At 49.9% G+C, this 13,241-nt stretch overlaps 1 long non-coding RNA gene across 1 annotated transcript in view; it reads right to left on the bottom strand.

Annotated features, from left to right (window-relative positions):
• The window catches only part of LOC125103291 (uncharacterized), an 85,536-nt gene extending 72,561 nt beyond the window's left edge, over positions 1 to 12,975 (bottom strand). Inside the window, exon 1 of the long non-coding RNA XR_007128341.1 lies at positions 12,750 to 12,975. This is a non-coding gene — a long non-coding RNA (uncharacterized LOC125103291). The remainder of the gene's footprint in view (positions 1 to 12,749) is intronic.
• Positions 12,976 to 13,241: the final 266 nt, after the last annotated feature.

A 13,241-nucleotide genomic window follows, 5' to 3' on the forward strand; every position in this document is an offset into this window, starting at 1 on the left:
TGGTCTTTCCTCTCAGCCCTTCCTGTGGCCACCATTGACCAGGTGACTCAGTTCTGGCCAGTGACATATAAGGAAGAGTCTGCAGGGGCTTTTAGGAAAATCTTTGCTCTTCTCCTGTAAAGGGAGAGATAATGAGCGGGTGCTTTGGCCTCCCCACTTTTTTACTGTTCTGGACACTCCATGACAGGAGAATGGGATGCTGGAAACGATGGAAGCCATCTTGTGAGCATGCGTGGAGATATGGTTGACACACTGGAAATGGCAGAACCAGCAGATGGAAAGGCCTGGATCCTTCTTAATGTGGATGTGCTCCTGGCCCACCCCAGAAACAACCTTCTTCTGCAGGCTTTATTATGAAAGAAAAGCGCTCCTATTCTTACCCTGCTCTTACTCACGCCCTGTGACTTGTGGCCAAGAGCACCCTCTATTAGTCAGGATAAACTAGGCTCTCTGGCTGTCATACACTAATTCACAAATCTCAGGAGCTGAAGCACAAAGTGTTCATTTCTGACTCCCCGTAAGGCCAGTGAGAGTCGGGCAGCCCTCCTCCAGCTTGTGGCTGTCAGAGCGGACCCCCAAGATCACTGAGCTGAGGGAGAGGGGGCTGCACAATCGCGTCAGCTGTGGAAAAGGCCGGGCCTGGAAGGGACAGACGTCACTTCCGCACCAGGTGCTGTGCAGTGGGGCTGAGACAGGAAGTCCACCAGCGGGTGCTTGCAGTACTGTCTCAGCTGTGCCTCTAGTTGGGAATTTAAAAGGAAGACTCGACAGTCTTTTACACCACAGCATCCCCAGTGCTCAGAGTATCCAGTGCCCAGGAGACACTAAAGTAGTAAATAAATACATAGACTGTCTTAACATATGAAGTCACATTATATGTGTACATACGTTAGTTATATTAGTATTTTTTAATTCATGAATCGCCCATGTCCTTAAGAAGCTTAGTATCTAGCTAGAGTCGAATGAGTAGATGTGCTGGCCTCCCATTGTGGCAGAGGCCCTTACAGAGGCAGCAGTTCTGTGGGCACTGGGGTGAGGGGGCTGAGGCTAGCTTGGCCTGCAGAAATCAGGGAAGGCTTCAGAGAGGAGGTGGCATATAGCCTGGAAGGATGAAGGATTTGCTGGGGAAAGGTGGTGAAGTGGAAAGCCTGAGATTCCTGAAGGAACAAACTGTGAAGAGGCCTAGCCAGTCTGGGCAGAGTCAAGACTCTGCCTCTCTGTGGCAGCAGGATAGGAAGAGGGTGTGGAGGGGCAGGTTTTAGGAGTGGGAGCAGAGGATCTAAGGGTCTAAAGCAGAATTTCTCAGTCCTGGCTGCATATTAGACTCATTTGGGTAACTTAAAAAGAAATTCCCATGATCAGGTTCCCCCCACAAACCAGTTAAATAAGATTCTCCCTGGGCTGGGGCGCCTGGGTGGCTCAGTGGGTTAAGCCGCTGCCTTCGGCTCAGGTCATGATCCCAGGTCCTGGGTTCGAGCCCCGCATCAGGCTTTCTGCTCAGCAGGGAGCCTGCTTCCTCCTCTCTCTCTGCCTGCCTCTCTGCTTACTTGTGATTTCTCTCTGTCAAATAAATAAATAAAATCTTTAAAAAAAAAAAAAAGATTCTCCCTGGGCTGGAGCGTGGGCATCCATAATTCTTAAAATCCCCGTGTGATTCTAATGGGCAGCCTGGGCCGAATGCCACTATTCCAGAGGTGGGCGGGGGGCAGGTTTGTTTGTCTTACTCAGAAACTGAACCGCAGCTCTGTTGGTCAGGCCTTTCTTTCCTCCCTCACTGATCTCCAGACTCCCTTAAAGGAAGTCTTTTAAGATCAGATGGGGGTAGGGGCGCCTGGGTGGCTCAGTGGGTTAAGCCTCTGCCTTCAGCTCAGGTCATGATCTCAGGGTCCTGGGATCTATCCCCGCATCAGGCTCTCTGCTCAGCAGGGAGCCTGCTTCCCCCCCCTCTCTCTGCCTGCCTCTCTGCCTCTCTGCCTCTCTGCCTCTCTGCCTACCTGTGATCGTTCTCTCTCTCTGTCAAATAAAATAATAAAATCTTAAAAAAAAAATCAGATGGGGGTAGAAAAGAGTTGCCAAAATATTCCTTTGTCATTAATTTTTTCCTTCGCACATTGTTCTTCTCGGCCTGGGTGGTCCCCTTCTCCCTTTACCTGGAGCATCCTGGGGTCTAGGAACAGCTGTACTGGCAGCTGGAAGGAAATTTCTAGCCTCTGGAGGCTCCCAAGACAAAGACAGGGCAGATGCCAGCCTCCTTTCCTGATTAATTACCAGGTGTAAGGAGGACCAGCTCCACCCAGAGGTGGCTCCCAGACCTCGGTCTGTGTACAAACAGTCTCTGCTCCCATGCGGGACTTCCTGCCTTGCCCCTAGAGCCCCCAGAGCAGCCCATGGCAGAGGGCATTCCTATAAGTTTGACCAACACTGCATTGTCCACGTTGGCCTATTCACTCAACAGATACCTAATGGTTCTCCCATTTGCTAGACTCTGGCATCCTGGGACAGCATCCCCCTTTTCTTCTTTAGCAGCAGCTTCTCTGGGCAATTTGCCTCCTCTCATCACTCTGAACATGTTCCCAGAATGCAGACTCATTTTACTACCAGCCCACAGTGAATTTGTTGCAGGAACAATTTTGTAGAGTGCCTTCGAAAGCCAAGGAAGAGTGTGGTTTGTGTTTGCTGTTAGGTGCAGCAAAGGGCAGCATCTCAGCCCCTGCAGCTCCGTCTGGAATGTGGTCTGGGGTCCTGCTAGTTGCAGGGCTCGTGGACTAAGGCTTTAGTGTTAAGGCATTGCTGTTCCTTTGGTCCTCTTGGGTTGCACCTTTTTCAAAGATTGGGTTTCCAGCTTTTGAATGATCTCTGTCCTGGCATGCATTCATTCAACGTATGCACCGAGTGTCTACCTCATATGCATTTGCCTATTGCTATGGGCCGAACATGCAGACACAAATGGGCCCTATATGCAGGTAGTTTACTGTCCTGCAGGAACTGACATGGCGAAACCAGAACTAGCCAGCCGTGTGTCCAGCATAAGGTCACCTTACCTTTTGGATAAAGCTCACTCCCAGTGCAAACTAGACCAGCGGTTTTTCAAACTTGGGTCCTTGGAACCTCTGCGGAAGATAAGGGGCTTTCTGATGAGCAGGGTCTGGTCCTCCTCTCTCCAACTACGGCAGTTTCTCTCCTATCTATTTTATGTGCTGGAGTTCAGTATAAGATCCTGTGATGGTTAATTTTGTGTGTCAACTTGACTGGGCTGTGGGGTCCAAATATTTGACCAAACATTATTTTCAGTGGTTCTGTGAGGGTATTTTTTTTTAATTTTTTACTTCTTTTCAGCATAATAGAATTCACTGTTTTTGCAACACACCCAGGCAATCCGTGCCCTCTCTAATACCCACCACCTGGTTCCCCCAACCTCCCACCCCCCGCCCCTTCAAAACCCTCAGATTGTTTTTCAGAGTCCATAGTCTCTCATGGTTCACCTCCCCTTCCAATTTCCCTCAACTCCCTTCTCCTCTCCATCTCCCCTTGTCCTCCATGTTATTTGTTATGTTCCACAAATAAGTGAAACCATATGATAACTGACTCTCTCTACTTGACTTATTTCACTCAGCATAATCTCTTCCAGTCCCGTCCATGTTGCTACAAAAGTGGGGTATTCATCCTTTCTGATGGAGGCATAATACTCCATAGTGTATATGGACCACATCTTCCTTATCCATTCGTCCGTTGAAGGGCATCTTGGTTCTTTCCACAGTTTGGCGACCCTGGCCATTGCTGCTATAAACACTGGGGTACAGATGGCCCTTCTTTTCACTACATCTGTATCTTTGGGTTAAATACCCAGTAGTGCAATTGCAGGGTCATAGGGAAGCTCTATTTTTAATTTCTTGAGGAATCTCCACACTGTTTTCCAAAGTGTGAGGGTATTTTTTTAAATAAGATTAACATTGAAATTGGTGGACTTTGACCGAAACAGATTGCACTATTTATCATGGGTGGGCCTCACCCCATCAGGCGAAGGCCTTAATAGAACAAAGACTGACCTCCCCAGCAAGAAGGAATTCAGCTAGCACACAACCCTCAGACTTGAACTTCAGCATCAGCTTTTCTCTGAGTCTCCAGCCTGATGGCTGAGCCTACAGATGTTGGTCTTGTCAGCCTCCATAATCACAGGAGCCAATTTCTTAAATACCCCTCTCTATTTATTTGTTCATTTATTCATTTTATGTACTGGTTCTGTCTCTCTGGAGAACCTTGACCAATACAGATTTCACCTGAAAAAGTTCACCTGCTCAACAGAACTTTAAAAACGACAAGTCTAGAAGGGCTTAAGATTCTTCCTATTTCCACTTGTTTGTGATGCCGTGTCCTGTCCTGGCTTTACCCACTGCTGTACCTCAAGTCTGGCTTCTCCATCCTTCCTCTGATCTTTCGTGACCCTCTGACCCTTGGATGCAGCTTCCTTCCTGGTTCCAGATGTCTGCCTGGTTGGGGCTTTGTTGTCTGACTTATAATAATTACAATTTAAATGTGTCTAGTAGTTCACTGTTTCCAAGTATGTTGCAAACATTCTCTCATTTAAGCTCCACAATACCTATTTTACAGATGAGGCTGCTGAAGCTAGGACGGCTTAAATGGCTTGCCCAAGGTCACACGAATGGCCAACAGCAAATGCAGAGCTAAATATTCTTGAACTCAAAATCCCAGGTATTTCCCTCTGTACCATGTTGGCACCCCATTTTAGATGTTACACCAGAGGACTCTAGGCACTTAATATTCCTCCAGCAGAGGGGGGCTAAAGGCTCCACCGCCAGGGAAGAGAATGACTTGCTCTCTGATTTCTGGAATGAGTGGGTGGAAGACCCTTGCAATAGAGAAAAGTGACCTCAGACGAACCCCAGCAGCTGCCTGTCAAGCCGGCATCCTCTGGAGTTGGCCAGGTTTCCCGGCACTTGCTGGCAGAGTGTCCGTGATTCATAGCAATGTGGGGACTTTACGAGCCTGTGATAAAACAGTAATCATCAGCTGTGAGGTTGACATGAGATTATGGAGCTGCACAGTTGAATTGAGTTACTGTGCTTTCCCGGGGCTGTTCATGCGACGGCAGTGTTGACCTAGTGAGGTATCAGTGGCTGCGGGGCTCTGAGTGGAATCTTGCCAGGATGCCTCCCCTGAGATGGGGACTGGAGTGGGAGTGGTGACTGGAGTGGGGGTGGGGACCAGTGTGGGGGTGGAGACCCAGGTGGGGGTAGGGACCCAGCTGGGGGTGGGGACTGGGTTGACAAGCTCCTGCCTCTGAGTTGTAACTTCAGAGACTGTGTTGTTGTCACGTGTGTGTGTCTGCGCACGCGTGTGTGGCTGCCTCAGAGGCACAGGGTTGAGTTAGCCATTCACCTCCATTCATGGGATGCTGCCTTCTTCTCAGAGGCCACAACTAATCTGTGGGCAATTCCTTCAAACTACACTCAGGCTCTGTGGGGCCCTTCTCACCAACTTCCCCGACATCACTCTGCCTGGACCCCCCTTCATCCCTCGTGTAGTTCATGGCAGTGGCCCCCTATTGGGTTCTCTGTCTCTCTGCTGCCCCACCCCAGTGCCCATTCTCAACACAATGGCGAGAATGACTTGATTTAAAGTTCAGTCTCTTTTCTGCTCAAAACCATTCCGTGGCTCCCCATTTCCATCCGTGTGAAAGCTGAAGTCCTCCCAGTGGCCCACAGGGCCCTGAGTGGTGGGATTCCTAGCAAATTCCAGCCCATCCTCTCCCAGCACTTGTTCCCTCCCTCACTGCCCCAGCCACGGTGGCCTCCGTGCTCCTCTGTGCTGTTCAAACACATCACATCAAGCTCACACCATCTCTTCCAAGGCTCCATCCAGGCTGGTGCCCCTTCTGGGAGCTCTTCCCCCAGATTTTCACATGGCTTGTCCCTCACCTCCAATGCTTAGTGAGGCTGACCTGCACCTGATTTAAAATCACAACACCCTCCCCACTCCACCCCGACCTCCCTTACGCTGCTTTTTCTCTTTCCCCATAGAACTTTTCAGCTTCTAACACACTAGGAAATATCTATATATCTATATATCTATATCCATATCTAATTGATTATTTTTTATCTCCCTAATAGAATGGAATCTAGATAGCAGGGATCATGTTTGCTTTGTCATTGATGTATATCAAGTATACTGTAGGTGCTCCATTACTGTTTATGGAATGAATAATCAAAGGGCTGCATTTTTCCATCAGACCAGGGACCCTTTGAAGGCTGGAACTATGTTTTTTCCATAAGACCGGGAGTCCTCCTAAGGCAGAGATAGTGCATTCCCCACTAAAGATCCCCTTATTTCATTACACTATGTCCCTTGGCCCTGCCCTCCATCTAAGACTTTATAAACCATAGCCAGAGAGAGGAAGGAAGGGAGACAAGTCTCCCCATAGGTGTGGGGTGTGGAGGTCCTGCCATAGCTGCTGGGTTCCTGTGGTTTCCCCTTGTTGATCTGATGCTTCCTACCAGCCTATGGAGCTAATGCATTAGGGGTGTTGCTTGGGACCCCCATCCCTCTGACCTCTCTTGTCCTCTGGGTGGGCCAGTTCTAAAGTCAGGATCCCTGTTTTGTTTCTTTCCTGTGCTTTTATGGAGCATTGTGGAGCATCCTGTACATTTCCTGGAAAATCTGCCCTCCCAGCCAGTGACTGGAGACTCCAGGTGCTGTCCACACTGTCCACCTTGTCCTACCTCCTCCCCAGCCTGCCTGGGTCCTACTTCCTTCCACTCGGTTCACCCAAATGGTGTTTGCCTCTTGGGGCCAATTCCCAAACACTGCCTGACAGTCACTTGGTTCTAGAATGGATATCCCTCACCTGCTTTGTCCTTGCTAGCCGCTGGTATCAAGTGTCTGAACCCATGGAGGCCATGCGCCATGGTGGAGAGCACTGACTGGCCAGTTGTGACATGCTCCTTTCCAGACCTCCAGCTGGGGGGAGCGTGACTAACATCATCGTGCCCCCAGCCTTGTCTGAGTGTGACAGAGCTAAGACTGGCCCACTCCGGGGGTGTGGAACCACTGTGACAGGGCCACTTTGTCGTGGGGACACTGACAGCCTTGCTGAGCCTTCTCACCTGAGTTGCTGTACTCCCTGCCAGGGTCAGGCTGTACCCCCAAATGCCCAATCGTCCATTCCGCCCTCCCCAAATCTGGAAGCTCTCCCAGGCTCCCCTAACTTCTCCATGTGTTTCCCTCACAGACACTGACCTCTCTCGGAGTCCCCTTTGGGGACAACCTAGATTGATACTCCTGCCTTGGACCTTGAAGCCAGGCAAAGTTTCATAGTGTGGCTTCCCAGAGTTTCTGCATCTATAAGTTAAAGCCAGGAATCCCTACTCCCAAAAGCTGATGGTGGGATAATTAAACAATTGGGTGTAAAGCCCCAGTTAGGGGCTTTCCACCCCTAAGCTTGTCTCCTGCACCTTGCCTTGTTTGAGCTGATTCCAGTCCCTGACCTGGGCACTTTCCCTTTGCTGCTAGTGACCTATCTAACCTCAGCTCCTTCCATCCTGCTGGTTCCAGAGCCTCTGGGGTCCCAGCCCAGCAGGTCCTTGGCACTGAGTGTCCTCAGGTCTCTAGGGGTGCAGGGTCCCTCTCAGGATGGCAGCTCATCAGCCTCCTGCAGAAGAAACAGAGCCTACACAATTTACCCACATTGTGGCCCCGCCCCATCCCACTAATAGGTGTTTTAGAAGGAGCTTTTCCACTTGAAGCCTTTTTTTTAAATCCTAAAAGGGAAAATTACTTGCTTAATTTAATTTGTTTAATATTCCTGTTAAAAATGAGGTTCAATTAAGATACCCAGAAAAACCATAATGTTCATTTAACAGAAGAATGAAATTTGAGTTCCACAAATGCATTTTTTCTCTTCTCTGTTTTTTTTTAAATGCAAATCCAGTTAAGTGAATTACTGATCTTTATTAGATGCTTTAATTACAGGTTGTTAATGGAAATATTACTGAAATTAAACTCAAATGTGTTAACCAAAGAAAAAGCTTTATGTGTCACTAAAATAACCAAATTTCAAGACTTTGTCGATATGGTCAATTGAAAAACCACCTGAGAAATTATCCCCTTAACCGCGAGACAGTGACAGACTTTCAGTGTAGGGCTGGTCTCTCTGAGGCCTGTGGTGAAGGGACTCCACCCTTGTAAGACAAAAGCTTCACACATGTGGGCCCACTCTGCACACACGAGTGGGCAGGCCCTGCACAGAGCCCCAAACCACCAACTCTGCAAACGTAGCAACAAGCCCTTTATGCACGAGGGCACGAACACAATCTGAACACAGGCACCGTACGAACTCTGCTGGGTCTGGAGATGCTGTCTGGGAAAATCCTGAATCTCTCCATATACTTATGCATCAAAGCTTTCCTACATTTCCTTCCTTTGAGCACAGTGATATGCCTCATAAACAAGGTCCGGCCCTGATGAAACAGGCCAGAGGCCCTCACGATCTCCCCCAAGGTCTGGAATGCTTGATTCCCAAGGGATCGGTGGGGGTGTGCTCTGCAGCCCCCTTCCGTCCTACTTCCCTCTGGTAGATTTCTCTTGAGGTGGCACTTCATATAGCCTTGTCAGCTGTGTGGGGGGAAACCATGTTCCTCCAGGGTGACACAGTCTCGGGGGATGAGCTAAGCACCATATGCCGCTGGGCCTCCTGTCTCAAGACAGCTTGACTCATTTGACAAGAATTTGGGTCTCTTTTTCACTCTGATGAGCCAACCAGCTCATTCTTCACCTTGTCCCTACAGGCCATTCTGTCCTTTCAAATTGGGCTTCAAGTGTGACTTCAAAATTTCCAATGAAAACTACCCTTGACAGGGGTGCCTGGTCTGACTGCTGCCAAAATGCTTGTGGCATGAGGTTTTGAAAGCAGCCAGCCCCGGGCTGGGGTTTCTGTACCCCTGCTCACGGGTAGCATGGTCTTGAGAAGATGGTTCACCTCCCTGAACCCATTTCTTTAATTCCGAGAAACGGAATTATTGTTGTTCTCTCCTGCACTCCTGACCCTGCCCAGTGCCCTCCTCCCCTAAAATCACCCTTCCACCCCATGCTCTACCTTCTCTCCTCTTTGTCCTGAGAGCTCAGTCAGCCTTCCTATGTCCCTGTCCTCATGTCCCATTCAGTTTTCCTCAGTCAGTGTTCTAGCGACAAGTAACAGAACCTATCTGGCTAGTTTAAGCAGAAGAAAAAGAAAAAAATGGATCCCGGGTATCTTCTAGAAACTCTGGGGAGGCCAGAGAAGACATGAAACCTGCATATGAAGAGCAGTGAAAAGCTTCACCAGTGGCTCCACTAACCTTGGATGTTGAGGCCCGAGCTGTGGCTGACACCACTGACCATTGGCTCTGGACACCAAGAAAGTCTGGAACGGCTGACTCCAAAGTGGACACCTCCCTGCCATCCCAACCAGAAAGCCTGTTTCCTCACCTTGCTGTTTTCCACATCTAGTATCCTATTGGCGTGGCTGGTTGGTGGAGCCCAGGATATGTGGCTGGCGTGCAGTGACAAGGGCAGCTAAGAAAGGGACCTCCCCCTCCGGAAAGAGTGGGTCACAGGTTGAGAAATTTATCATGTATAGGAAGGGTGATCAGGGCATGCTGGCAGGCATGACAGGCATGTGTCTCATGCTCACCCACTGACCCTGGGGTCTCCGTCTTCCAGTGTTCCACTGAAGTGCTCTGGGGAGACTGCCATGTTGGGCATCTTCTTTGTCCCTCCATGTCTGTCCACCTTCCTCCACCCTCCTCTCTGCCGCAGAGGCTGAGCTGCAGGACCTGCATCTACCTGCTGCCTTACCTGTCTTCTGGTTTCAGGCTGAGTGGGGCCAATAGGGAGCCTTGGCTGGAGGCTGGAAGGAGGAGGGAGAGAGATCTGGGAATTTATCCGGCCAACTTCCTACCTGTGGTGTCCCACTAGGCTTGCTGTGTCCCTCTGGCAAATTTCTGATCCCATCAGACAGCCCTCTTCACTAGGACTCCCTGTCTCCAAGTTTGTGAACTCCTCCCTCTTCTTCGTCCTCAGCCCAAGAGGCTGACTGCTCAAGCTCTTCCCTGCTATCCCTCCCCAGCCACTGCACTCTCCCAAGGCTTTCCCTGCACCAGGATCTACTGTGACCAAGACCCTCTGTTAAAAAACCCTGAAATTGCCCAACTCAAGAGTGTTCTTTCTTTCCTGCTAGGACCCCGAAAAGGACCATGGTGACTTTCACTTTGCCAAAGCCAGTGGACACTTCTCAGCCTTGATCTTCTTTGACCTCTTGGTTGCATTTGACATCAGAGTTCTTCCTTCCTCAATATCCCCTGCTTCCTTGGCTTCCAACTCCCCCTTTGCCTAAGTCTCCTTCAAGGGCATCTCCTCTTCTGTATGCTCCTGAGCGTGGCTGTTCCCTGGGGTTCTGTTTATGGATCCCCTCTCTTCTTCCTTGACAAGATCTCTATATATGAGCTCATTCACCCTCTTATTTCTAAGCCCACCTCTTTGCTGATACCTTCCCATTCTATGTCTCCAGTCTACCCCCGGGCTTAAGTTCAAGTACGTATTGGGAGCATCCACCTGGATATCATTTGAGTATCGCTAACTCAACAAAACCCAAACTGATTTGTCATCCTCTCTCCCTAACCTGTTCCTCTCCATGTTCCAAAACTTACTGAAAGGCACCTATTCAGTCTCCCAAGACAGCAGCCCGGAGAACAGCAGGTTCTTCCTTCCTCCTCCTAGGGATTTCCCATCTTGTTCCCTTCTTACATATTTCTTGACCCAGTCCTCTCTTTCCCACCCCTACTGCCAGTGCCTTGATCGGGAACCTCATCATAACTTGGGTGAAATGTATCAGTCCTCCTTCACAGATTCCTAGGTTGCAGTGTATCCCAGGGAAAGCTGCTGCCCTCCTCATAGCCAGTGTTAAGATTTGAGAATGTGACCTGACTACATTAGATTCTGCTGAAAGCCCCTCAATCCTCTGGAGGATTGAGTCCATGCTCCTTAGCTAGCCCCACAAGCCTCTTGTGCCCTTACTCCTGCCCACTTCTGCAGTGTTTCATGCCACTGCCTATCTCCAAGCTCATGCTCTCATAAACTGGTTGACTTATAATTTCAAACATAGACTGTGCTGTTCCATACCTCCATGACCTTGCTTATGTGGTTTCCTCTAAACCAGGGTACTATTCTCCCCGTTTCCTCCCCTATCACCTGCTCTGCCTTCAAGGCTCAGCTTCTCAGTCCTTTCCTCCTGCTGTCCCAGGTATGGGGACCATGCATTCAATCTTCACATTTATCACTTATAGTGCCTTTTTTCTTTGTGCCCATCACCCCTGCTAGGCCATAATTTTCCTGATGGCAAGAATTGTCCCTTAATCATTTCTAGCACTAAGTGTCTGGCACATAAATGTTTATTGATCTGAATTGAATAGAAGGTATTGGATCATCTGAGTTGCAGAGCCTCTAAAAGCCCTGATACCCTGAAGTTCTTGGGGACAGGATCTACAAGAAGACCTTCCTGCTCTTACTCAAAAGTAGTTTGGGTTTCTCAGACGGGGTCTTGGGAAATTAAAGAATGTAAACTTCTCCTCTCCAATGAACAGCTCTTAGAACGGGGGATAGCAGCACGTACCTGCTCGTTCTTTCCCCTGGCCTGGGAATTTACTTCTGCCAGAGTTAGACCCCCTCTGACACCCTCCCACCTTCTTAGTACTCTGCTTCTCCAGCCTTCCCTCCCCTTGGGGTCTCCTCACTGGAAATTGTACACGTTTTCAAGGTTGAAAGAGGCATAAAGCATTAAGATCCAGAGGAAGGGCTTAAGAGTCATACAGACCCAGCTTAAAATCTTCTTACCAGCTTTGTGACCTTGGCAGTTCCCTGACCTCATGAGCTTGTTTCCTCATCTATAAGATGGAAGTGATAATTATAACACCCAGATCATGGAGGTTTTGTAAGGATTAAATGAGATAATGGACGTCAGGCACTTAGCTCACAGCCTGGCTAGAAGGCTTAATTCAAATCCTGCCTCCCCTGAGAAATCTCTGGTGACTCAGAGCCAGCCCACAATAGTTTCCCTCCTCGGAAGGGTGTGACTGAGTCCCAAATTCTCTTTCCGGCATTGAATCACTCTCCCATTTCTGAGCCTTCCTCATCCCCCACGTGCGAGCCATGTGTTTGTTGCCTGTCTTGGCTCCCCCACTAGATTTTAAGTCACTGGAGAACAACGATCATGAAGGAGATAATTGGAGCCATCGCAGGCAGTTTGATGGGCACCTTCCCTTCTTCCCTTCAACCAAACCCCTTAAAGTATCCAGCACAAGGCTGGGTGTGTGCCCTGCTGCTTCTTGATCAGACCTGGATGTCTCCAACAGGGTGGAGGAGGCAGGGGAAGAGGAGGAGGGGGGACAGCTGTGGGGACCATTTGTGGGGTAAGTGGCCCTTTTCTGTCCTAACACCGAGGGGCTAAGTATTTCCTAGAAAGCCTGTCACTCAGATGAAGCACAGAGAGGCTATCCAGGAGATAAGCAGGCAGCTTCTTCTGCAAAAAGATGCCCTGACATGGCCCAGTTCCCAGAGTGAAGGGCAACAGCAGTCTGCTGTTTACTCCGGAACAATGCCAAAGAAATGCCAGTTTCATGAGCTGGGGCCCACGGAGCTAAAGCTAGTTATGTCGCCTTTAGAGAAAGTCAGAAGCTGGGCAAGCTTGCACCAATACCCACCTGTGCACTGGCCGGCGCCTCTGTGTTTCTGCCTTCGCGCTGGGTCCTAACGCAGCTGGAGGAAGATACTTCGAACACCTAGCACACGCCGCTGCCTGGCTGGAACAGCTGCACCCCCGCCCCCATCCGTGGGGGCAAAACCACTGGCCAGAGGAAGGCACGGGCCTGTTTCAGCAGGGCAAAACCAACCCTGGGCTCCTGCCAAACCTGCGCCCCCGCCCCTGGAGGTAGACCCCTCCTGTCCTTTCCAACGCCCCTTTCTGGCCTGGGCGGAGCTTGGAAACTCGACCCTCCCCTACACCCCCCCCCCCCCCCCCCCCCCCCCCCGCCAAAGCTTTGGGCTCCTCCTGTTCCTGGGTGGCGGGTCATTTCAGCCGCACTTCCACCAACAATCACAGCACGCGCCTGTCACGCCTGCGGCGGCCAGAGCCTCCCACGCGCCTTAACTGGGTGTGAAAAGTTAATTCAGGTACAAACGTGAAGGCCTAATGA

Source organism: Lutra lutra, chromosome 6, assembly GCF_902655055.1.
Source record: "Lutra lutra chromosome 6, mLutLut1.2, whole genome shotgun sequence".
In the NCBI taxonomy this organism is placed as follows: domain Eukaryota; kingdom Metazoa; phylum Chordata; class Mammalia; order Carnivora; family Mustelidae; genus Lutra; species Lutra lutra.